The following is a 27,290-nucleotide window of genomic DNA, read 5'->3' as shown; positions in this document are numbered from 1 at the left end:
CCCATCTATGCAACGACTCATTCAAGCATGCATCCACTCACCTAACCACCCTTGCACTCGTCCATCTATGCAATGACTCATTTAACCATGCATCCACTCACCTCAGCACCCATGCACTCGCCCATCTATGCAATGACTCATTCAACCATGCATCCACTCACCTAACCACCCATGCACTCGTCCATCTATGCAATGACTCATTCAACCATGCATCCACTCACCTCAGCACTCATGCACTCACCCATCTATGCAACAACTCATTCAACCATGCATCCACTCACCTCACCACCCATGCACTCGCTCATCTATGCAACGACTCATTCAACCATGCATCCACTCACCTCAGCACCTATGCACTCGCCCATCTATGCAATGACTCATTCAACCATGCATCCACTCACCTAACCACCCATGCACTCGTCCATCTATGCAATGACTCATTCAACCATGCATCCACTTACCTCACCGCCCATGCACTTGCCCCTCTATGCAACGGCTCATTCAACCATGCATACACTCACCTCAGCACCCATGCACTCGCCCATCTATGCATACCATTCAACCATGCATACACTCACCTCACCCCTCATGCACTCGCCCATCTATGCAATGACTCATTCAACCATGCATCCTCTCACCTAACCACCCTTGCACTCGTCCATCTATGCAATGACTCATTCAACCATGCATCCACTCACCTCAGCACCCTTGCACTCACCCATCTATGCAACGACTCATTCAACCATGCAACCACTCACCTCAGCACCCATGCACTCGCCCATCTATGCAACGACTCATTCAACCATGCACCCACTCGCCTTAGCACACATGCACTCGTCCATCTATGCAATGACTCATTCAACCATGCATCCCCTCACCTCACCACCCATGCACTCGCCCATCTATGCAACGACTCATTCAACCATGCATCCACTCACCTCACCACCCATGCACTAGCTCATCTATGCAACGACTCATTCAACCATGCATCCACTCACCTCAGCACCCATGCACTCGCCCATCTATGCAATGACTCGTTCAACCATGCACCCACTCACCTAACCACCCATGCACTCGTCCATCTATGCAATGACTCATTCAACCATGCATCCACTCACCTCACCACCCATGCAGTTGCCCCTCTATGCAACGACTCATTCAACCATGCATACACTCACCTCAGCACCCATGCACTCGCCCATCTATGCACCGACTCATTCAACCATGCATACACTCACCTCACCCCTCATGCACTCGCCCATCTATGCAACGACTCATTCAACCATGCATACACTCACCTAACCCCCATGCACTCACCCATCTATGCAATGACTCATTCAACCATGCATCCACTCACCTAACCACCCATGCACTCGTCCATCTATGCAATGACTCATTCAACCATGCAGCCACTCACCTCAGCACCCATGCACTCGCCCATCTATGCAATGACTCATTCAGCCATGCATCCACTCACCTCAGCACCCATGCACTCGCTCATCTATGCAATGACTCATTCAACCATGCATCCACTCACCTCACCACCCATGCACTCGTCCATCTATGCAACAACACATTCAACCATGCATCCACTCACCTAACCACCCATGCACTCGCCCATCTATGTAACGACTCATTCAACCATCCATGCACTCACCTCACAACCCATGCACTCGCCCATCTATGCAATGACTCATTCAACTATGCATTCACTCACCTCACCACCCATACACTCACCCATCTATGCAACGACTCATTAGACCATGCATCCACTCACCTCAGCACCCATGCACTCGCCCATCTTTGCAATGACTCATTCAACCATGCATCCACTCACCTAACCACCCATGCACTCGTCCATCTATGCAATGACTCATTCAACCATGCATCCACTCACCTCACCGCCCATGCACTCGCCCCTCTATGCAACGGCTCATTCAACCATGCACACACTCACCTCAGCACCCATGCACTTGCCCATCTATGCAGGGACTCATTCAACCATGCATACACTCACCTCACCCCTCATGCACTCGCCCATCTATGCAACAACTCAATCAACCATGCATCCACTCACCTAACCCCCATGCACTCACCCATCTATGCAATGACCCAATTCAACCATGCATCCACTCACCTAACCACCCATGCACTCGTCCATCTATGCAATGACTCATTCAACCATGCATCCACTCACCTCAGCACCCATGCATTCGCCCATCTATGCAATGACTCATTCAACCATACATCCACTCACCTAACCACCCATGCACTCGTCCATCTATGCAATGACTCATTCAACCATGCATCCACTCACCTCAGCACCCATGCACTCGCCCATCTATGCAACGACTCATTCAACCATGCATCCACTCACCTCAGCACCCATGCACTCGCCCATCTATGCAACGACTCATTCAACCATGCACCCACTCGCCTTAGCACACATGCACTCGTCCATCTATGCAATGACTCATTCAACCGTGCATCCCCTCACCTCACCACCCATGCACTCGCCCATCTATGCAACGACTCATTCAACCATGCATCCACTCACCTCACCACCCATGCACTCGCCCATCTATGCAATGACTCATTCAACCATGCATCCACTCACCTAACCTCCCATGCTCTCACCCATCTATGCAATGACTCATTCAACCATGCAGCCACTCACCTCAGCACCCATGCACTCGCCCATCTATGCAATGACTCATTCAACCATGCATCCATTCACCTCACCACACATGCACTCGTCCATCTATGCAATGACTCATTCAACCATGCAGCCACTCACCTCAGCACCCATGTACTCGCCCATCTATGCAATGACTCATTCAACCATGCATCCATTCACCTCACCACACATGCACTCGCCCATCTATGCAATGACTCATTCAACCATGCAACCACTCACCTCAGCACCCATGCACTCGCCCATCTATGCAATGACTCATTCAACCATACATCCACTCACCTAACCACCCATGCACTCGTCCATCTATGCAATGACTCATTCAACCATGCATCCATTCACCTCAGCACCCTTGCACTCGCCCATCTATGCAACGACTCATTCAACCATGCATACACTCACCTCACCCCTCATGCACTCGCCCATATATGCAACGACTCATTCAACCATGCATACACTCACCTAACCCCCATGCACTCACCCATCTATGCAATGACTCAGTCAACCATGCATCCACTCACCTAACCACCCATGCACTCATCCATCTATGCAATGACTCATTCAACCATGCAGCCACTCACCTCAGCACCCATGCACTCGCCCATCTATGCAATGGCTCATTCAACCATGCATCCACTCACCTCAGCACCCATGCACTCGCTCATCTATGCAATGACTCATTCAACCATGCATCCACTCACCTCACCACCCATGCACTCGTCCATCTATGCAACAACACATTCAAGCATGCATCCACTCACCTAACCACCCATGCACTCGCCCATCTATGTAACGACTCATTCAACCATCCATGCACTCACCTCACAACCCATGCACTCGCCCATCTATGCAATGACTCATTCAACTATGCATTCACTCACCTCACCACCCATGCACTCACCCATCTATGCAACGACTCATTCAACCATGCATCCACTCACCTCAGCACCCATGCACTCGCCCATCTATGCAATGACTCATTCAACCATGCATCCACTCACCTAACCACCCATGCACTCGTCCATCTATGCAAGACTCATTCAACCATGCAGCCACTCACCTCAGCACCCATGCACTCGCCCATCTATGCAACGGCTCATTCAACCATGCATACACTCACCTCAGCACCCATGCACTCGCTCATCTATGTAATGACTCATTCAACCATGCATCCACTCACCTCACCACCCATGCACTCGTCCATCTATGCAACAACACATTCAACCATGCATCCACTCACCTAACCACCCATGCACTCGCCCATCTATGTAACGACTCATTCAACCATCCATGCACTCACCTCACAACCCATGCACTCGCCCATCTATGCAATGACTCATTCAACTATGCATTCACTCACCTCACCACCCATGCACTCACCCATCTATGCAACGACTCATTCAACCATGCATCCACTCACCTCAGCACCCATGCACTCGCCCATCTTTGCAATGACTCATTCAACCATGCATCCACTCACCTAACCACCCATGCACTCGTCCATCTATGCAATGACTCATTCAACCATGCATCCACTCACCTCACCGCCCATGCACTAGCCCCTCTATGCAACGGCTCATTCAACCATGCATACACTCACCTCAGCACCCATGCACTCGCCCATCTATGCAGGGACTCATTCAACCATGCATACACTCACCTCACCCCTCATGCACTCGCCCATCTATGCAACAACTCATTCAACCATGCATCCACTCACCTAACCACCCTTGCACTCGTCCATCTATGCAATGACTCATTCAACCATGCATCCACTCACCTCAGCACCCATGCACTCGCTCATCTATGCAATGACTCATTCAACCATGCATACACTCACCTCAGCACCCATGCACTCGCCCATCTATGCAACGACTCATTCAACCGTGCATCCCCTCACCTCACCACCCATGCACTCGCCCATCTATGCAACGACTCATTCAACCATGCATCCACTCACCTCACCACCCATGCACTCGCTCATCTATGCAACGACTCATTCAACCATGCATCCACTCACCTCAGCACCCATGCACTCGCCCATCTATGCAATGACTCATTCAACCATGCATCCACTCACCTAACCACGCATGCACTCACCCATCTATGCAATGACTCCTTCAACCATGCAGCCACTCACCTCAGCACCCATGCACTCGCCCATCTATGCAATGACTCATTCAACCATGCATCCATTCACCTCACCACACATGCACTCGTCCATCTATGCAATGACTCATTCAACCATGCAGCCACTCACCTCAGCACCCATGTACTCGCCCATCTATGCAATGACTCATTCAACCATGCATCCATTCACCTCACCACACATGCACTCGCCCATCTATGCAATGACTCATTCAACCATGCATCCACTCACCTCACCATCCATGCACTCGCTCATCTATGCAACGACTCATTCAACCATGCATCCACTCACCTAGCCACCCATGCACTCGCCTATCTATGCAACGACTCATTCAACCATGCATGCACTCACCTCACCCCTCATGCACTCGCCCATCTATGCAATGACTCATTCAACCATACATCCACTCACCTAACCACCCATGCACTCGTCCATCTATGCAATGACTCATTCAACCATGCATCCACTCACCTCAGCACCCATGCACTCGCCCATCTATGCAACGACTCATTCAACCATGCATCCACTCACTTCAGCACCCATGCACTCGCCCATCTATGCAACGACTCATTCAACCATGCACCCACTCGCCTTAGCACACATGCACTCGTCCATCTATGCAATGACTCATTCAACCGTGCATCCCCTCACCTCACCACCCATGCACTCGCCCATCTATGCAACGACTCATTCAACCATGCATCCACTCACCTCACCACCCATGCATTCGCTCATCTATGCAACAACTCATTCAACCATGCATCCACTCACCTCAGCACCCATGAACTCGCCCCTCTATGCAACGACTCATTCAACCATGCATCCACTCACCTCACCACCCATGCACTCGCCCCTCTATGCAATGACTCATTCAACCATGCATCCACTCAGGGGGCGTGGCTAGCAGGCCAACATGGCGGACGGAGTTTGTTAGGGCTCCGGTGCCGCCGGGAGAGTAAACATCCTGTAGCCCACGCCGAGGGGCCGTTTTCACCAGAGAACGGCTGTATCCTGAAGTTAAGACCCCCCGCCTGCCCCGCTGAAAATCCTGGAGGTCTCGCGGCAGGGGCTCCGGAGCTACACCGTGCTCGATTCTAGGGCCTAGCGTCACGCCGCAGGCCGGGGCCTCGAGTGGGGGAAGTGCCCAGAAAGCAAAGAACAGAGGGCGGCGGTACGGCGGAACCTCCCGGACCGGAGGCGGACCCCTGCGACGGAGACCCTGCCCCTGAAGATACCGAGGGGTGCGGACGGTGCCTTGAGGAACCTGGTGCCCGGAAGGGAGAAGGAGCCTGTAGACGGTCCTGCGCTGTGGGCTGGGACTTCGGGGCACGGGCGCAGAGGACCGCCTAATCACACCGCCGATGGTGACTGCCGACTGGAGCTCCCCCCGCCTGGCCCATTGAACACCCGCAGAGACTGGAGGTGAGGAGCCCGAGGGAGAGAGGGGAGGACCCCTGTGGCCCTGCGCTGTGCAGTGAGCCGGGGCCTCGGATACAGTTAATGCCCTGAATGTAGGAGGAGGCGGACTGTGGCGGGCAGGGACCCATGGGTTCGGACCCTGCTGCGGAGTCCCGATTGCTCGACTGAGAAGCGGCAGAGCTGGGGTGGTACAGGGCCTGCCTACACGCGGTGGGCCGGAGCCTGGGGCGTCGGCGGGACCTGAGGTGACACGGATGACACCCCCGAAGCGCCACTAATAGTGAACCACCGGCCAGCCCTACTACGTCTGCCCCCTCGTTTATTCATGACTAGGAGGACACACGTGGCGGTGACCAATTGATCCTGCTGCCGGCCTTTGACCGCCGGAATCAGATTGGTGGGGGGAGCATCATATCGCCTAACGGTGGATGATACTGTGGAAGGCTTCGACGCCCCTATAACCTGGACAAGGTGGGAGACGGCCCCCCGCGGAATCACTGAGAACCTGTCAGCAGCTGCCCCCGGGTGTGAGTGCTAAGGGAGGCCAGCGGGGAGACTGCCGGGGAGTAAAGCACACATCGGGTGGCTGACACTCGCCCTGAGACGCACCCCTGCCGCCAAACGGACATCTGACGTCTGCCATGGTGCGTAAAGGTGTGAAGAATGTGGAGGGCAAGGAGGGAGCGATCACGGGACCCACTCTGGATGCGGACCCGGGGGGCTCTGCGCCGCTGACACTGACCTCCACCATCTCGGAGAGCCAGCAAGGCGACAAGCTGGATCTCATACTTAAAGAGATCAGAGACTCCAGGGCTGTGCAGATGGGCACCCTCACCACCAACCTTTCCTTGCTTAAAGAAGATCATGAGAAACTAGCGGATAAAGTCAAAGATCAAGGTCTGTCGATAGCTGATCTTGCCCCGGCGGTGGCGGAACACACTGACTCCATCCACTTGATCCAACATCAAGTAAAAACCCTGATGGAAGACGTGGAGGATGCAGAAGGGCTTAATCGACGCAATAACATCCGCGTTATTGGCCTGCCGGAGAGAAGCGAGGGGTCTCGCGCGACGGAATTCATGGAACAGTGGTTCCGAGATAACGTTGCCTCTGAGGGTCTGTCACCGTTCTTCTGTGTAAAGAGAGCTCATAGGATCCCAACTGGCCAACCAAAACCGGGACAACCACCACGGCCGCTTATTGTCAAGATCCTAAATTACCGGGACAGAGACATGCTACTAAGCCAGGCCAGAATAAAATCGGTCATACAGTGGGAGAACAAACGAATATCACTGTATCCGGACTACACCACTCAGGTGCAGAAACAACGGTCCTCCTACTATGAAGTAAAAAAAAGACTCCAAAGGGCAAAACTGCGCTACGCCTTGTTGTTCCCTGCGCGCCTGAAGGTGATCCATGACAAAAAAACTAATTTTTTTGAAAGCCCCACCGACGTGGAGGAATGGATGGAAGTGATGGAGATTGAGTAACATCTGGACCCGACGCAGGACTCTACAGACAATGGGTCTAAAGAAAGCTCGACTCAGGAGGAGAACAGGAAAGGCGCCCGACTCAATCACCCGAAGCAGCGCAAACCTACTGCCCACCAACAGAAGCAGGGACAAGATGATGCAGTGGCAGCGGTGGACTCCTTCAGAGACGACCGAGAGACAATTAACACGGACACTGAGGATAGCACTATACACTCGAACCCGGACAACAGTATGGTACTGTTCCCGACTGTGACACCCAGAGCGGCGGACGAACTTATAGACAATGCCCAAGAATAATACCTTCTATGGATAAGACCTGAGGCTTGAGTACAACATGATATCCTTTTCTGTATAAACTAGGGGGGTGGCGGAGGCGAGGGAGGGGGGAGACTATGTTTGCATGGAGTATATATGTGGTCCTTATTTTGCTGGCGAACACTATGTGGATTGGACTCGGGAGGGGAAAGAGACTTAAGTACATGGCTTGTAGGATGAGGTTCATACACCTCCTGTACTCCTAAGACACATGGCTGCAGCTTGTTGACTGTATTAGGAAGTGGCCACCCTTATTTCCCCCCTCCCCTCCCCTATCCTTCCCCCCCCCCCCTCCTCCACAAGACGTGGCTACATATACTGAGAAAATTCGAGAGAACTCTCCCGGGGGCGCCGTTGAGCCGGCGGCTTGACCGAGTATGGCTCTATGGACACGGCACATGCTTGGCCGACCCCCAGCTAGCGTATGCACCGTAACCTGTTTACTTATGTTTCAAAGTTTATGGTTCGGCACAGCAGGGTTTAGAGGCTGCGCCTCCACAGTTGGGGTTTGGGATAGGGAGGGAACTGTCTCCTGGTTGACAATGAAGAATCACTTGCTAAGACATATGGGAACACTCCTTGCAAGACCTACAGAGGGATATGGCTGACGAAAGAGGAAAGTATAGGCTGGTCACCTGGAATGTGAGAGGGCTGGGGGCGGTTCAGAAGAGACACAGAGTACATGCTTTCTTGCTTAGACAAAAGGCACATATAGTGTTCCCACAGGAGTCACACATAACACACTCCGAGGCACTCCTACTACGGAAGAAATGGAGGGGTACTATATTCTCCACAACATACTCTGCCTTCTCCAGAGGAGCCACGATATGGGTACGCCACGGCACTCCGTTTGTGGAACTAGAGAGACGAACTGACGAACAAGGGCGCCATGTATTGGTGAGGGGCACCCTGGACGGGGAGGTGGTAGTCTTGGGCAGCATCTATGCCCCGAATTTCGACCAAGATAGATTCCTTGCTGCAGTGGGCCGGGCATTGGCGGACTGGGTAGATGTCCCCTGGATATTGGGAGGTGACTGGAACATGATACTAGATGTGACCCTTGACAGATCACACACCCCCCTCCAGGCGGCGGGAATACATAAACTGTCAGAAACATTTGGGACATGGCTCCAGGGTTGGAGGTTGGTTGACATCTGGCGCGCACTGCACCCAACACACAAAGAATACTCATGCTACTCCCCTGTGCACAACCTACATACCCGTTTAGATAGGTTTGTATGCTCCAACTCCGTCACGGCTAGATGTGTCACATCGGATTACCTTGCTAAAACATTTTCAGACCATCGGCCACTAACACTTGACTTACACTGGGGAAAGGTACCCTCACCAGTCCCTACCTGGAGACTTAACCCCACGCTGCTTGAGGATGGCCCGTTTAGATCACATATAGCTGACACCTTGACTGATTACTTCGATACAAACTGGGACTCTGCGTCCTCGAATCTGATTGTGTGGGATGCAATGAAAGCTGTAATACGGGGGGCTGCTAAAGGCCGACTAGTGGGAGCCAGACAGGAAATCCATGGTAAATTATGCAAAGTGGAGAAGCGCTTGCGAGACCTTGAAACTGCGGCGGGGCAGGACCCCGACCGAAAAGCTGATCTACAACTGTGTAATATTGAGCAGGCTGAATTGCTGGAAACCCTGAGGGTGATGGACTATGGGGCCTATCTGAAACGCCAACAGGCGGAGGCGGACAGATCCGGTGCTCTGCTTGCTCGGCTGGTTCGGGATACCCCAGAGAGCCCTACAATAACGCTATCCGGAACGCAGCGGGCGAACAGGTGCACACACAACTGGGAATTAACACTGTATTTAAAACTCACCTGGAGAACCTCTATGCTCCCCCCTCTGTAGATGCCAGGGACGAAATGGCGGAATTCCTGGGAGAGCTAACACTCCCAGTGCTGGCCCCGGGAATCCAGGCGGCCCTAGCTGGGCCTATAACACAGCACGAAATAAACATAGCAATCCACACACTTAACCAAGGCAAGACCCCAGGCATGGATGGCCTGCCAGGGGAGTTTTATCAAACATATGCTGATGTGCTGGCCCCCGTCCTGGAGAAAATATACAACACCGCTTACGAGGTTGGTCATCTCCCGGCTACCACCATGCAGGCTTTGGTGATTTCTATCCCGAAACCCAGTAGGGACACCCAAGATGTAAGTAACTACAGGCCCCTCTCCATGCTCTCCACGGAGTATAAGATCCTTAGTAAGGCTATTGCCATGCGGATCCAACACCACCTCCCTGGCCTGATCCATACTGATCAATGTGGCTTCCTCCCAGAGAGGAGCACCTCCCAAAATTCGAGACGACTCCACGCCCTTATGACAACTACCCCTCATAACTTACCACACGCTGGCTATATAGCCCTGGATCTCCGCCAGGCGTTTGACTCCCTGACGTGGGACTTCATGTTCGAAGTCCTGCATCGCTTTGGTTTCCCGGAGGCACTTATAAAATGGATCCGCTTATTAGATACAGGTCCGACGGCCAGGGCGCGCACGGGAAGACACACATCAGACAGTTATGAAGTCCAAAGGGGCACCCGACAGGGCTGCCCACTGTCGCCGCTACTGTTTGTACTGACGCTGGAGCCCCTGGCTATTGGGCTCCGAAATAGAACTTAGGAGGAGGGCATACCAGTGGGAGGCACCAACCACATGGTCTCTATATATGCCGACGATATCTTGGTGTTTCTCCGGAACCTGCGGGGGGACCACTCACTCCTGGCGACTGTCTTCAGACGCTTTGAGACCATATCTGGCTTGGCTATAAATCCAGGTTTCTTCTTCCGAGACGGACAACAGCCCCCCATATACAGTTCAGTGCCTATGAAATCCAGGTGGCACCGACCACGTTTAAATAACTCGGGATAAATGTATACCGGGACCCGGAGGACCAAATTGACGGTAATATCCGTAAGGCCATTACTGGCCTACGAGGTAGTATAGGCTTCTGGACGTCCCTGCCCCTATCGGTAATGGGACGAGTAGCGGTCTCGAAGATGGTCCTGCTCCCCCGCATTCTGTATTATTTTGTAAACCTGCCGGTACTGCTCCCGCGACAAATTTTCACCACACTAAATACATTACTGATCAACCTTATATGGGGCTCGGGGAGAAGATAAATCTGCCTTAAAAAACTACAATTGAACACCAGACAGGGAGGCCTGGGCGTACCGGACCTGCGAAGTTACTACTATGCAAGCCAGCTCCAATGGTTGACCCGATGGGTGGCGGGCAGAGATCTACATGAGATCGCTTACACGACGGACAAATTAGCACGTGGGGAACTACACTCCCTCCTCTTACCCAATGCTAGGATCCCCAGAGACTGCCACCCCCTCCTGCATGTGGCTCTGACCTGCTGGAGGAAAGCACTGTCATACACGGCTGAGACCTCTCCATACGCAGACAATATCCCCCTTCTGGGACTCCCGACACCACAGAGGACCCTAACACAACGCAGACTACGCCCCTGGACGAAAGCCGGGGTGGACAGAGTGGGAGACCTGTTTGGTGACGACACCATACTGGATCACGCTTCATTTGTGCAAACCACGGGAGCGCCATCGCGCTTATACCTATTACACGCCTCGGTGACGCACTACTTGCGGCGAGCTTGGGCTCCACAACGTACGAAACCAGAACAACATGAATTAGTGCACCTCCTACATTATATGGGCACGGGGGAAACCTGGTGAAATGGCTGTATGTCGGTATCAGAGAACATGTGACGTCGCCGATCACCACACTTAGGGAGACCTGGACTGCAGACTCGGGAGAAACCATAACAGACGGGGAGTGGAAAATTATTCTTGGACATCATAGGAGAGTATCTAGGAATGTTAAGTTTCAGTTCATACAGGCCATGATTCTCCATAGAGCATACCTTACGCCCCAGAGACTCCATAGGATGTTCCCTGCCACTGCTGCCCAAGATGTCAACAAGATGAGGCACATATCCTTCACGTGCTATGGACATGCCCGAAGTTACGCACTTACTGGGGGAAGATCAAACACACGTTACACTCCATAACAACACTCCGGATCCCTGAGGGGGCATTACCCTGCCTGATAGGGAACAGGAAACGACCCAAAACATGTAAAGCACAACTGAAATTTATGGACCTGGCACTCTTGTTGGCAATCAGGGTGCTCACTATGCGATGGAAATCGCCCAGGGCCCCGCAGGTAGAAATGTGGCGAGTTGATTTGCTGAAATGGGGCAAAGTCGAATCTGCGGCGCTGCGGGAAGAGGAGGGCAAAGGCCTTCGCAAATACCCTATAGCACAGGAATGGGACTTAATGATGATCGAAATGGAAAAGATAGACATGACCAGTTCGGAATACCCGATGGGATGAACACATACATATAGCAGGGGGTGGCCGGGGTTCACGAGCGTCATTACCACTCACGAGGGCTAGACCGGGCCTAGACCCTTTAACAATTTCCAGGTAGACTGAGGCACCTTGGCCCGGAATGTAGAGTGTATAAGAGAGAATGACCAGGAGACGGGGGGTGGGTGGGCGGGGAGGGAGGGGCTGTTGGGGTTTAACACTTATGTAAGTCATGATTATGTTGTTTAAAGATCATAACTGAGAAACATCCGGGAAATTGTAAGACAAACGACTCATGTTTGAAAGGATATGCTACCAAAAGTTAATGGTAAAGAAAATGGAAAAGACTGATATGTGATATGATGAGAAAATGTAAAGTAATGTATAACATCCTACGACAGTCACGAATAAGGAGTTAAAAAAAAAAACATGCATCCACTCACCTACCCACCCATGCACTCGCCCCTCTATGCAACGACTCATTCAACCATGCATCCACTCACCTCAGCACCCATGCACTCGTCCATCTATGCAATGACTCATTCAACCATGCATGCACTCACCTAACCCCCCATGCACTTGCCCCTCTATGCAATGACTCATTCAACCATGCATCCACTCACCTCAGCACCCATGCACTCGCCCATCTATGCAATGACTCATTCAACCAGGCATCCACTCACCTCAGCACCCATGCAATCGCCCCTCTATGCAATGACTCATTCAACCATGCATACACTCACCTCACCACCCATGCACTCGTCCATCTATGCAATGACTCATTCAACCATGCATCCACTCACCTCACCACCCATGCACTCGCCCCTCTATGCAATGACTCATTCAACCATGCATGCACTCACCTCACCACCCATGCACTCGCCCCTCTTTGCAATGACTCATTCAACCATGCATCCACTCACCTCAGCACCCATGCACTCGTCCATCTATGCAATGACTCTTTTAACCATGCATCCACTCACCTCACCACCCATGCACTCGTCCATCTATGCAATGACTCATTCAACCATGCATCCACTCACCTCACCACCCATGCACTCGTCCATCTATGCAATGACTCATTCAACCATACATGCACTCACCTCACCACCCATGCACTCACCCCTCTATGCAATGACTCATTCAACCATGCATCCACTCACCTAACTACCCATGCACTCGCCCATCTATGCAACGACTCATTCAACCATGCATGCACTCACCACCAATGCACTCGCCCCTCTATGCAATGACTCATTCAACCATGCATCCACTCACCTCAGCACCCATGCAATCGCCCCTCTATGCATCGACTCATTCAACCATGCATCCACTCACCTGAGCACCCATGCAATCGCCCCTCTATGCATTGACTCATTCAACCATGCATACACTCACCTAACCACCCATGTACTCGCCCCTCCATGCAATGACTCATTCAACCATACATGCACTCACCTCACCACCCATGCACTCACCCCTCTATGCAATGACTCATTCAACCATGCATCTACTCACCTAACTACCCATGCACTCGCCCATCTATGCAACGACTCATTCAACCATGCATGCACTCACCACCAATGCACTCGCCCCTCTATGCAATGACTCATTCAACCATGCATCCACTCACCTCAGCACCCATGCAATCGCCCCTCTATGCATCGACTCATTCAACCATGCATCCACTCACCTCAGCACCCATGCACTCACCCCTCTATGCAACGACTCATTCAACCATGCATACACTCACCTAACCACCCATGTACTCGCCCCTCCATGCAATGACTCATTCAACCATACATGCACTCACCTCACCACCCATGCACTCGCCCCTCCATGCAATGACTCATTCAACCATGCATGCACTCACCTCACCACCCATGCACTCACCCCTCTATGCAACGACTCATTCAACCATGCATACACTCACCTAACCACCCATGTACTCGCCCCTCCATGCAATGACTCATTCAACCATACATGCACTCACCTCACCACCCATGCACTCGCCCCTCCATGCAATGACTCATTCAACCATGCATGCACTCACCTCACCACCCATGCACTCGCCCCTCTATGCAATGACTCATTCAACCATGCATCCACTCACCTAACCCCCCCATGCACTCGCCCCTCTATGCAATGACTCATTCAACCATGCATCCACTCACCTCAGCACCCATGCACTCTTCCATCTATGCAATGACTCATTCAACCATGCATCCACTCACCTCACCACCCATGCACTCGCCCATCTATGCAATGACTCATTCAACCATGCATCCACTCACCTAACCACCCATGCACTCGTCCATCTATGCAATGACTCATTCAACCATGCATCCACTCACCTAACCACCCATGCACTCGCCCCTCTATGCAATGACTCATTCAACCATGCATCCACTCACCTCAGCACCCATGCACTCTTCCATCTATGCAATGACTCATTCAACCATGCATCCACTCACCTAACCACCCATGCACTCCCCCTCTATGCAATGACTCATTCAACCATGCATACACTCACCTCAGCACCCATGCACTCTTCCATCTATGCAATGACTCATTCAACCATGCATCCACTCACCTCACCAACCATGCACTCGCCCCTCTATGCAATGACTCATTCAACCATGCATACACTCACCTAACCACCCATGTACTCGCCCCTCCATGCAATGACTCATTCAACCATACATGCACTCACCTCACCACCCATGCACTCGCCCATCTATGCAATGACTCATTCAACCATGCATGCACTCACCTCACCACCCATGTACTCACCCCTCTATGCAACGACTCATTCAACCATGCATCCACTCACCTCACCACCCATGCACTCGCCTATCTATGCAACGACTCATTCAACCATGCATACACTCACCTAACCCCCCATGCACTCGCCCATCTATGCAATGACTCATTCAACCATGCATCCACTCACCTCAGCACCCATGCACTCGCCCCTCTATGCAACGACTCATTCAACCATGCATGCACTCACCTCAGCACCCATGCACTCGCCCATCTATGCACCGACTCATTCAACCATGCATACACTCACCTCACCCCTCATGCACTCGTCCATCTATGCAACGACTCATTCAACCATGCATCCACTCACCTAACCACCCATGCACTCGTCCATCTATGCAATGACTCATTCAACCATGCATCCACTCACCTCAGCACCCATGCAATAGCCCATCTATGCAATGACTCATTCAACCATGCATCCATTCACCTCACCCCCCATGCACTCGCCCATCTATGCAACAACTCATTCAACCATGCATCCACTCACCTAACCACCCATGCACTCGCTCATCTATGCAACGACTCATTCAACCATGCATCCACACACCTAACCACCCATGCACTCGTCCATCTACGCAATGACTCATTCAACCATGCATCCACTCACCTCACCGCCCATGCACTCGCCCCTCTATGCAACGGCTCATTCAACCATGCATCCACTCACCTAACCACCCATGCACTCGCTCATCTATGCAACGACTCATTCAACCATGCATCCACTCACCTTACCACCCATGCACTCGTCCCTCTATGCAATGACTCATTCAACCATGCATCCACACACCTAACCACCCATGCACTCGTCCATCTACGCAATGACTCATTCAACCATGCATCCCCTCACCTCACCACCCATGCACTCGCCCATCTATGCAACGACTCATTCAACCATGCATGCACTCACCTCAGCACCCATGCACTCGCCCCTCTATGCAATGACTCATTCAACCATGCATCCACTCACCTCAGCACCCATGCACTCGCCCATCTATGCAATGACGCATACATCCATATGCGTGTGCAGTTATGCCCCATTCATTCCTCGTCTATCCTCTCACTCACACATCTGTTCATCCAAACACTCAGTCATCTGCACATTCAACTGCTCACAAGACTTCACTCCGACCAAACTCGACAATCTATACAGAATCACTTAACTCTTTCAAAAGGTTTCCAAATCTGCTTTCCTGCAGCTGCCAGGGGGGGTTCAAGTCATGATCGATCCTTCCTGCATTCCAATGTTTATTTAAAGACCAGAAACAAACTTTAAGCTGGTGAGGCCGGGGCAGAGGAAGGAAGGCAGAGCTGTCACTTCCCTTGGAGGGTGGGTGGAGTATCCGCTGTGGCTGACGTGGCTCTGCCGCCGGAAGTGGCGTTTAGAGAAGTCTCTGCCTTTTATCCTCACGGAGGGAGCTGCTGATGGGCCTCGAGGCGCTGCAGCGCGGAGGGAATGATGGGGAGAAGGGAGACCCGCTGTTAGAGCCACGACTGCGGCAGAGCTGAGGATATCACAGCCGCCTCCTGAGGTGAGTAAAATGAGGAGAAACACGTGTCTGAGGATGAAGGGCCGGAAATGACGTGGTGTATGGTACTGATGTGATGGGGCCAGGCGGGGCTCCCTCTGGCTGGCGGGGGGGGGTCAGGGGGGGCAGCTGTTCAGGCCCCTCCCTCGCATGTTATAGCAAAGCATGAGCACAGGAGAGAAATGTTGACTTTATATAAATCCTACTCACGGGAGAGGGAGAGGGAGGGGGGGGGGGGGCACTGCTGCTACTTTTAATGACGTACGTTTCAGGTCAGCCATGAGGAGGGGGATATTCCAACTGCAAGCTCGCAAAACTCTAGTGAAATGAATGTTACATCGGATGTTCTTGTATTTCAGAGCATATAGTGGGCCGTGCTATTGAGAGGTTTGAAATATACATTAATCAAATACAAAATCAATTTTCTTCTAAAGCAAGTAGCCTTTCTGTTTTTTATCCACCTTTAGATTAAAGAACAATAAAAAAAAACATAAAAAAGCTAAGAGCCGAGAGGGCCCAGTGCGCTTTCATCAGAAGGGGGCGGGGGGGGGGGGGGGGGGGGGAGGGGGACCTTGGTGGTTTCTGAAGTTTGCACAAAAGGCTGTGACCAAACCTCAGCCGAACATCTGGACGAATAAGAGCCGAGGGAGGAAAACTTCACGAATTGTCTGAACACATACATGTAAACATACATGTAAACATACATGTAAACATACATGTACTTTGTTTTGAAAGGACAGAGGCACATGACACATGTGCGGGCACTGACTGCTGCAAGCCTCTCTGGAGGGCAAAGGTCATACCTGCACCCTCACAACAAACAAGCATTGCACGAGGCGCTGCCAACATGACACAGCAGAGCCGAGGCTGGCCTCAGACAACATCACCCTCTGAAGCGACTGGAGGCTGAGATTGAACCAATTTAAACATATTCCGCTCCTCAGCAGCGCTCAGCGGGACTTTGAACATGACAAGGACTTTGAAAAGGTCTAACTCGGAAACTGATCAGTGGCGCCCCCATCTGTCTGCACCTTTCACTGTGTTACAGGCAGACTTCCGGTGCCCTGGGATGAACATTCCTTGTAAATCCAAGTTGCAGCAGTGTTTGCGGCCGAGGGTTTGTTTGGCACCGTGGACAGATTTACAAGCCCCTTGCGCCATTTTTGCGTCACTTTTCCCATGTCAAAAGTGATGCAAAAGTGGCGCAAGGGGCTTGTAAATCTGCCCCCGTGTATCTTGCGGCTCGACCGCCCCCTCCTCCACGTGCCTGAAGCAGCCAAGCCCGGGCCCCCGAACGTCGGAGGCACTGCTCAGAAAGGAACATCCCTTGCGCCACTTTTGCGTCATTTTTAACATGGCAAAAATGACGCAAAAGTGGCGCAAGGGGCTTGTAAATCTGCCCCATGAGTGTGAAGACACAAAGGGGGATCTAAGTCACAGAGAGAAAACAGGCCATTCCCGTAAATCTGTGGATAGCTGAGGTGCACGCGCACCGCACGGCCTCTCTTTTGCTCCCGGGCTTGTTTCAGTATTTCAAATAAGAGACTAAGGGCATATTATCAAGGGCCCTTATCGCCGCTTTAGCGGCACTTTATCCTGCTAAAGTGGCGATAATTGTATCACCCTATCAGTAAGTGGTCGCTAACAGCAGCCAAATATCACCAAAATCTAACGCCTGCTCAGACCAGGACTTAACCTGTTTATCCAATGGGAGGTGGATATTCAGGTTAAGTCCCCATTGGCGTTAATGCCTGAATATCGCTGGATTTCCAGCGATACTCCCTCATTGAGCCGCTATCGCAGGATATTTTATCGCATTGGAGATGAACGTTCCTAATAGCACGTTATCTCAGCGATAATATCGGCAATAGCAAGCGATTACAAAAATTTGTGCTAAGAGCATTTAGCAATAAATATCGCTACTCCTTGATAATATACCCCTAAATCTCAAACACACCACACGTGGACCCCCCCAAATGCTGTGGAGACACTGTAAGGACAGGTTAGACAAAGTCACAACAGTCTATTCATGTGTGTCGGAAACTTGAAACAGGAATGAATGCAGCTGGAGATAGGACTTAGCCGTCAATCCTTTCGCCTGCTTCAAGCAGGCGCAGGGTTTTGACGCAGCATTGGCCTTAAAAGTGACTGAGTGAAATCTTGTATATTTCACTCAGCCACTTTTAGGAGGCGTTCCTGTGCCAGAATGCCCCCCCCTGCACCGGAACGCCCACATGTGGCGCAGGGCTTTACAACGTGACGCATCTCCCAGCACTTTAGAACGCCAGATTAGATGACGCCAGGCCTTTAAATTCATACCAGTTTTTTGCACGTTTCTGGATACATTGCCCTGCAAGTAAGGCAAGAAAATACCCACACATGGGGATTTTGAAAGGCTGGTTTGCAATGTTCAAGGTACGGGCTCTGCAGAAGGCACGGTGATTAGAGCTGCCTTTAAAATTCCAGAGGCGTCAGAAGCAGACCTGCTGGCTGAGACAGACACTCTTGGTTACTCTGCGAGTCGGTTTAATTTTTGCAACATTTCGTCTGTGAGCCTGTTAATGTCATGAAGACAAGGGGGAAGGTCAGATTCTCCTGCAGAGCGCCCGGCTCCACCCCTCCTCCAATGTCCGTCCCATGGCTTACAAGGGAAACAGGAAGATTCTCACCTTTCCCCGTCTTCATGCATTTACAAATTAATAGGCTGATGGAAGAAATGCTGCAACAAGACAACCCTCTAAAAGCTAATTATTTATGCGCTCAGATAATTGAAAGGCGATGATGATTTGAGGAGCTGAGAGGGAATAATACGCTGTTCATTCATAGGTCTTCCTTTGACTGAACAAACTCTGTTCCCCCTCCCTGTCGGGACCCTCACGCCTCAAGTGTCCACTGTGACACACACAAGGTCGTGGATAAGAGAATAACGCCAGCACGGGGTTCCTGGTCAATGTTGATGCAAGTTCGGCACTCTAAGATGGCGGCAGTCTGCGCGTTCAGCCAGCGGTCTAGTCTTCCACCTAGTTGCCACCGCAGTTCAGGTGAAGCGCGCGCTGATTGTCATCTGCGCACTTCACCGAGTCGTTTGGTCAGAGTAAACATGGAGTTCGAGTGAGGAGAGATTTGTAGCGCTAAAGTGTTAAAAACTTTAAGTTTCCAGTCAGAAGACTAGTTGTAGAAGCTTACCATCTTCGGTGAGCCTTTTTTGTTCGTTTTCATTCAGTCTTGGATTGCGCCTTTGGAGTCAGAAGTTCCGCCGAGAATCGCAGACTCAGTCAGCCTCGTCGGGTACCTGAGGAGAAGAAACACGAAACAACAGAGATAAGTGATATGAAGGATTTCGCACAGAGTCAATGCAAATAACTAAAGACTTGTATTAATATAAGGTGTTGTTTAATCGTACTTACCACTAGACAATCTTGACTTCACTGAACCTACAAGGAAAAGAAAGGAACAAGAAGTTAGTTTAAAGAATATAAGAAGAGGATACACACATACACAGATAGTTTAAGTAAGTATTTAGTTACCGGTAATAATAGAATAGTGAGTTAGAATAATCTCTTCTGATTAAATATACAGGAGTGTACACACCAAGAAGAGAGTGAGCATTCAGGAGGATAACAGACTACAGAGTTCCTGAAGAATATAGAGGAATAGACTAGTTATCAAACTCCTACAAGCAGCACAGAAGAGAGTCACTATCTTGGGAGCATACTGGTAGGTTTAGAGATAAGAAATCGAGTATTTAGTAAGGTAGTGTAGGAACACAACAGATATTAATGTTTCCTTTCCCTACAGGTTCCAACCATAACTAAAGGTCTGCTGGTCGGACAGGTTAAGGGTCTCTTTTCAAACTGGTCTGTCCCATCCGGGGCATCTGGCGTGAATCAGCCTTGGAATTCAAGCTAAATTTGTAAGCCGTTTTTTACATCTTGCGTTGATGGCTCTTAGACGGATTCCCTTTTTTATGTAAAAATAAGTGGCTTGTGCCAAGCTGAGGCTCGCCCCCCGAGCCACTGCCCCCCCACACTCCCCCTCATTATGCTGCTTCCTTGAAAAGATCTTCAGATTCTGTGGCTCAGAACTGCGCGCTGCACTAACACCTCATCATTTACTCTTCACTTCAACACTCCCGAATAGCAGGCCCTCACAGAACAAGGGCAGAGCCAAACTTCAACGCAAGGACCTGTGAAATTACCCACTTACATAGTATGCTGACTCAAAGACGTTATCTGCATCACAAACGTCGGCCTTTGCATCCTCTGCCTCTAATTGTTCCGTTTGGAGAGGGGAGGAGTATCAGGATCCGAGAAAACTCTTTCTAATTAGGCAGCACAGGAACAGAGATGCCTATTCCCCAAACCACCCCGCACAACAACCCAGAGCTCAATTGGCACGAGTCTCTCAATTGTTATCCCAGGGTGAAGGGGGATTGTGTGGGGAAAGCCCAGCCCCATTCAGGAACCAGGTACACTCCTCCCCGGCCATCAGCATGCTAATCTCACACTCACCACCGGGCAGACCCATCGGGATTTCCTGGAGCCAGGCTCACCAGCCAGCTCCAGCCAATCACATGCCAGGCATATTTTACACTAATATGCCAACTCCTAGAAGTGGCACTTCCGCACAAGACACCATCATGCCAGATATATCATTGCGAAGCATTCAATCACACGAGTTGGCTCATACCAAACACGAGGGTGCACACCTCACGCATCAGGAACTACCAGGGACACAGACATTCCCCATGTATTCCTATGGGAGGGCAGGCCAACCTTACTCCACGCACTCAGAGTGCGCACGCACTTTTCACTGGGACACAGTGAAAGTGCGCAGAAACCAAAAATCACCATCACCAAGTCACCATTAAAAGCAAAAAGTTTAGGGGTGAACCTGCCAGAAGGGCCAAGTCCAACAAGCAGGTTGGGATGGGCTGGGCTCCTTGTCGCTCCTCACGCTGCTCCCTGCTCCCATTCTGGTATCGTAGCGCTATACTGCCTGAGTGCTCTTTGCCTGTATAATCAGCTGCCCATCGCTGGCATTGCCCCTGGAACTATTTATGATTTATTAGTGCCTGAGTGCATTTGTATCGTAGCGCTATACTGCCTGCTGAGCTGCGCTTTGATTATTAATTCGATTGTGCATTGCTGCCTTTGATTTATTAGTGCCTGATTGTGCCGGTGACGCTTCCATGTTAATACCGATTGTTGGGGTCTCGTCCTGTGTGGCTTTTGGCCTGCTGCCATTTTGTTGTTTGTTGTTGTGCCTTCCCAGCCCGGCTCTCCACCCCGCTCCCGCCTCCCAGCTGCTCCTCCCTCGCCCCACCCCCCTCCCCTATCTACTTATGACAGATGCTTTTGCGCGCAGCGTTCATGCGCAGCGAATGCGACCTATGCGCGCCGAAGGTGCGCCAAAGGTAAGCCCGTCTACGCCCGTCTACGCCCGTCCGCGCCTGGACCGCGCCCAGCGCCAGAACCCCTGGCCCCCACAAACCCCACTCCACCCGCATAACGTACGATACCGCAACCCTTTCAGCACTCAACTCCGGCCGTCTCCCAGACTGCCACCAAGCCGCCCCAGACACACCCATGGACCCTTCACCTGCCACGCCTGCAAGTTCGACTGCATCAGGACCCATACCAAATCCACAAACTCCAAACAGAGCTCCGACACTAACCACCTGAAATGCATCCTGCTCAACACCCGCTCGGTCCACAGACACGCCATTGAACTTTGGAACCTACTCGACACCACATCACCGGACGTCGCATTTCTTACAGAAACCTGGATGAACGCCTCATCAGCGCCCGACATTGCCATTGCCATCCCGGACGACTACAAGATCATCCGAAAGGACCGCTACAACCAAACAGGAGGAGGCATCGCCATCGTTCATAAGAGCACCATCCGCATTACGACCAGTTCCGATGACAACCTCACATCCGCCGAACACCTTCACTTCCAGATTCACACCGATACGAACACCACACTCGGAGGCACCCTCATCTATAGACCACCCAGACCCCGCACACAATTCAGCGAAGACATCACTGATTTCATCAGCCCTCACGCCCTCCCCTCCGAGGACTACATCCTACTGGGAGACCTCAACTTCCACCTGGAAAAGAACAACGACAGCAACTCCACCACCCTTTTGGACAATCTCGCTAAGTGTGGGCGTAAAATCTGTTTCGCGGGCAAATTTGCGGATTTTCCGCGATTTCGCGATCCGCGAATCTCGCGAAATCGCGGTAAAATCCGCGAATCAGAGGGGACTAATTTTCAGCCAAGCAAGGGTTACAGCAGCAGGTGCAAAAGTTGAACCTAATTTCTTTGTAACCTTTTACAAAAGGGTTACAAACAAATTAACTTCAACTTGGACACCTGCTGCTAATTGCTTCCTGGCACCTCGTTGCCTACTTGCAACTATTCTCTGACCCTGCTCTGACCCTTGAAGCAGGGTCAGAGAATAGTTACAAGTAGGCAACGAGGCACCTGTCCAAGGAATTAAACCTCATCAGGAAGCACTTACAGATATAAAAAACAGGAAGAAGGGAGAGGATGGCAAATACACCCATTTTGAGTTGTCAGGAGGGGTTAAACTAAAAGAGACCTTTACAGCACAATTTTCATATGCATTTTGCTAAAAATAAAAAGCTGTATGTTCTGTAGGGGCAACTCAGGAATCTGGCCCTTCAGAGATCCGGCCTCTCTTTCTTTCTCTCGTTCTCTCTCTATCTCTCTCTTTATCTATCTATCTATCTATCTATCTATCTATCTATCTATCTATCTATCTATCTATCTATCTATCTATCTATCTATCTCTCTCTCCCTCTCCCATAAACGACTGCAAGGGTAACTTCGCTATGCAAGCGGGTCGCGAAGACGCAAAAAGCCCCGCGAACACGCAAAAAACCCCGCAAACACGCAAAAAACCCCGCGAACACGCAAAAAACAAAAATCTGCAAATTCGCACAAATTCGCGAATTTTGCAGATCGCGAATTTGCAAATCCGCGCATCGCGAATTCGCAAAATTTGCCCATGCTTAAATCTCGCCAATCTCGGACTCAAACAACTTGTTGACACCCCCACCCACCCCGCCGGGCACACGCTCGACCCAATCTTCACCTCCAGCAAGCACATCTCCTTTAATCACACCACAGCTCTCCACTGGACGGACCACAGCTGTGTTCACTTAAACTACAAAAAGACTACGACCCACAACCACCTACAACCAATTCCCCGGAGAAACTGGAATAAAATTACCACCGACCAGCTCTTCACATCACTTCTCCAAAACCCCCCTGCAAAATCATCGGACCCAAACCAAGCAGCCACCAACCTCACACAATGGATCACCCACAGCGCTGACAAATTAGCACCCTTGAAAAACCATCAAATGAAGCAAGGCAGCAAAAAAGCCCCCTGGTTTAATGATGACCTTAAGAAATCCAAGAAGATCTGTCGCACCCTTAAGAAAGCCTGGCGAAAAAACCCAACCACTGACAACCTGGCCACTTTCAAGAACGCCACCCGCAAACACCACCAATTGATACGATCCACCAAGAAATCAGCATTTAAGGACCGACTCGACAACAACGCCCACAACAGCAAGGAACTATTCAACATCGTCAAAGAGTTTACCAACCCCACCGCCGGCACCAACGACATTACTCCATCCCAAGACCTCTGCGACTCTCTGGCCTCATTCTTCCACAACAAAATTGCTGACATACATAACAGCTTTGGAGACCAGCCCACCCAACCTACCTCCATACTAAAACTCCCCTCCAACAACCTTTACGCCTGGAACCCGATCACCACTGAAGACACCATCCGCCTGATGAACACCATTCACTCAGGATCACCAACCGACCCATGTCCCCACCACATTTTCAACAAAGCAGACTCCCTTATCGCACCCCATCTTCGAGACTTCATCAACTGCTCCCTCAACTCCGCCACCTTCCCGGAAAGCTGGAAACACGCCAAACTCAGCGCCCTCTTGAAGAAACCTACAGCAGACCCCACTGAACTTAAGAAATACCGCCCCATTTCGCTCCTCCCATTCCCTGCCAAAGTCATTGAGAAAGCCGTCAACAGTCAACTCGCCACCTTCCTCGAATCCAACAAATCCCTCGACCCTTCACAGTCCGGCTTCCGAGCAAAACACAGCACCGAGACCGCCCTCATCGCTGCAACAGACGACATTCGAACTCTACTGGACATCGGAGAAACTGCTGCCCTCATCCTACTCGACCTCTCTGCAGCCTTCGACACAGTCTGTCATAACACTCTTATACAACGCCTCAGCAACGTCGGAATACAAGGAAAAGCATTGGACTGGATCATCTCGTTCCTCACCAGAAGAACCCAGAGAGTCCGCCTTCCCCCTTTTAGATCAGAGGCCACCGAAGTCATCTGCGGCGTACCCCAAGGATCTTCGCTCAGTCCGACCCTCTTCAACGTATACATGAGTCCCCTCGCATCCATTGCGCGCCAACACAACCTCAACATTATCTCCTACGCAGACGACACCCAGATGATCCTATCCCTCACCAAAGACCCAAACACCGCCAAAACCAACCTACACGAAGGGATGAAAGAAGTAGCCGAGTGGATGAAGAACAGCCGTTTAAAACTTAACTCGGACAAAATGGAAGTCCTCATCTTAGGATCATCCCCCTCCGCCTGGGACGACTCATGGTGGCCACCGTCCCTGGGCAGCGCACCCAAACCGACGGACCATGCACGTAACCTGGGCTTCATGCTGGACTCCTCCCTCTCGATGACCAGATAAGTCAACAGCGTCTCATCATCATGCTTCAACATCCTACGTATGCTCAACAAAATTTTCCATTGGATCCCCACCAAAACTAGAAAGACGGTCACCCATGCACTGGTCACAAGCCGACTAGACTACGGAAACACCCTTTACGCCGGAACCACATCCAAACTTCTGAAAAAACTCCAACGCATCCAAAACGCTTCAGCCAGACTCATCCTAGACATCCCCCGACAAGCTCACATTTCCGGTCACCTGAAAGACCTCCACTGGCTCCCCGTCAGCAAAAGAATAACGTTCTGTCTCCTCACCCACGCACACAAATCCCTCTACGACCTAGGACCCGAATACCTCAACACGCGCCTGTCCTTCTACACCCCCACCCGCAATCTTCGTTCGTCCAATCAAGCCCTTGCCGCAATTCCACGCATCCAAAGATCCACCATGGGAGGAAGATCCTTCTCCTACTTAGCGGCCAAGACCTGGAACTCCCTCCCCACCCACCTCCGCCTCACACAGAACCACCTCTCCTTCAGAAAACAACTAAACACTTTGATAAGTAAGCTCCCTTCCTCCCTCAAGCGCCTTGAGACCCTCTGGGTGAGTAGTGCGCTATACAAATTTAAACTTGACTTGACTTGATGCACACTTTACATGTTCCGCACCAGCCTGCCTGCTTTTTTTTCGAACACGATTATTTACATAGTCGGTGAGGACCGCTCTAGACCGACCTGCTATCTGATTCGATATAGTAGAAATCAGGCATTGCGCCGTGAATATTAGATTAACCATTTATCTTCATGACCACGCTACCAGCTGGAACTATATAAGTATATCAATATTGCCCTGAAGAAGCCCCAGGCCTGCTGGCCGCTCAGGGGTGAAACACGTGTTGGCTGTTCACTTGATGTGCCAATAAATACGCTCTGCACTAACTAATGTGACTTTATTGGAATTATTCCAAAGAAGAAACATTTAAATCTTCAAGCCCCTGCACAACCTTTTTATTTTTAGCCTGCATTACACATCCTGGTGAGAAACATGCAAACTCTCTCAGGTCGAATCAGAGCGCCGAGCTACGGCGCTCAGACCAATCACAACGCTGCATTGCAGTGTTGTGATTGGTCAGGGGAGGAAGCCTGGGAGCTTCCTGGTTCCGGAGAGATGAGGGATGACACATTGAGTCATAAATTGAGTAATGCCCCCCTCTCCCTCCCCTCGCCTCTTCACTTCCGTTCCCTGCCAGCCGCTACTGAATGTGTGTGTTGAATTTAAACAGCATTTCTCAAGCTCAAGTGTGAATTCTCTCTGTTGTGTCATGCGTGAGCGTGTGCTGTGCTCTTGCCTCTGGAGGGTGAGCAGGGGGTGTGCAGATCGCGGTTCTGAACCACAGAACCGGAAGATCTTTTCAAGGAAGCAGCGTAATGAGGGGGGCAGGGGCTTGGGGGGGCGAGCCTCAGCTTCCTGTGTGCCTGCCCTATCCCCCTCCCTCTCTTCCCTTCTCTTCTACCTCTCTAGAAGCACCTCCAGGAGCTGGGGGAGACAGAGAGACCAGGGGACGCCTCCCAGGGAACTGCCCGGTGGAATGAAAGGCCAGTCCGGCCCTGGTTGCTACACCGCCCCTCGCCCCACAAGAAGAAGCAGGGGGGGCCTCCCAAAAAGAAAAGCAGAGGGCCCCTTCCACAAGAGGAAGCAGGGGGCCTCTCCCACA

General features: G+C 51.3%; 1 protein-coding gene across 2 annotated transcripts in view; it reads left to right on the top strand.

Moving 5' to 3' along the window:
• Positions 1-16,614: 16,614 nt before the first annotated feature.
• LOC147736730 (uncharacterized) overlaps positions 16,615-27,290 on the top strand; it is a 77,328-nt gene continuing 66,652 nt past the window's right edge. The window contains exon 1 of one of the 2 annotated variants that reach the window (XM_086953442.1): positions 16,615-16,796. The gene's annotated coding sequence lies outside the window, so the exon portion shown is untranslated. The remainder of the gene's footprint in view (positions 16,797-27,290) is intronic. The other variant, XM_086953443.1, reaches the window with a different exon arrangement.

The sequence above is a fragment of the Lissotriton vulgaris genome, chromosome 1_2 (assembly GCF_964263255.1).
Source record: "Lissotriton vulgaris chromosome 1_2, aLisVul1.2, whole genome shotgun sequence".
Classification (NCBI taxonomy): Eukaryota; Metazoa; Chordata; class Amphibia; order Caudata; family Salamandridae; genus Lissotriton; species Lissotriton vulgaris.
Note: the sequence above shows the minus strand (reverse complement) of the source record. Positions and strands in the feature narration are given on the sequence as shown.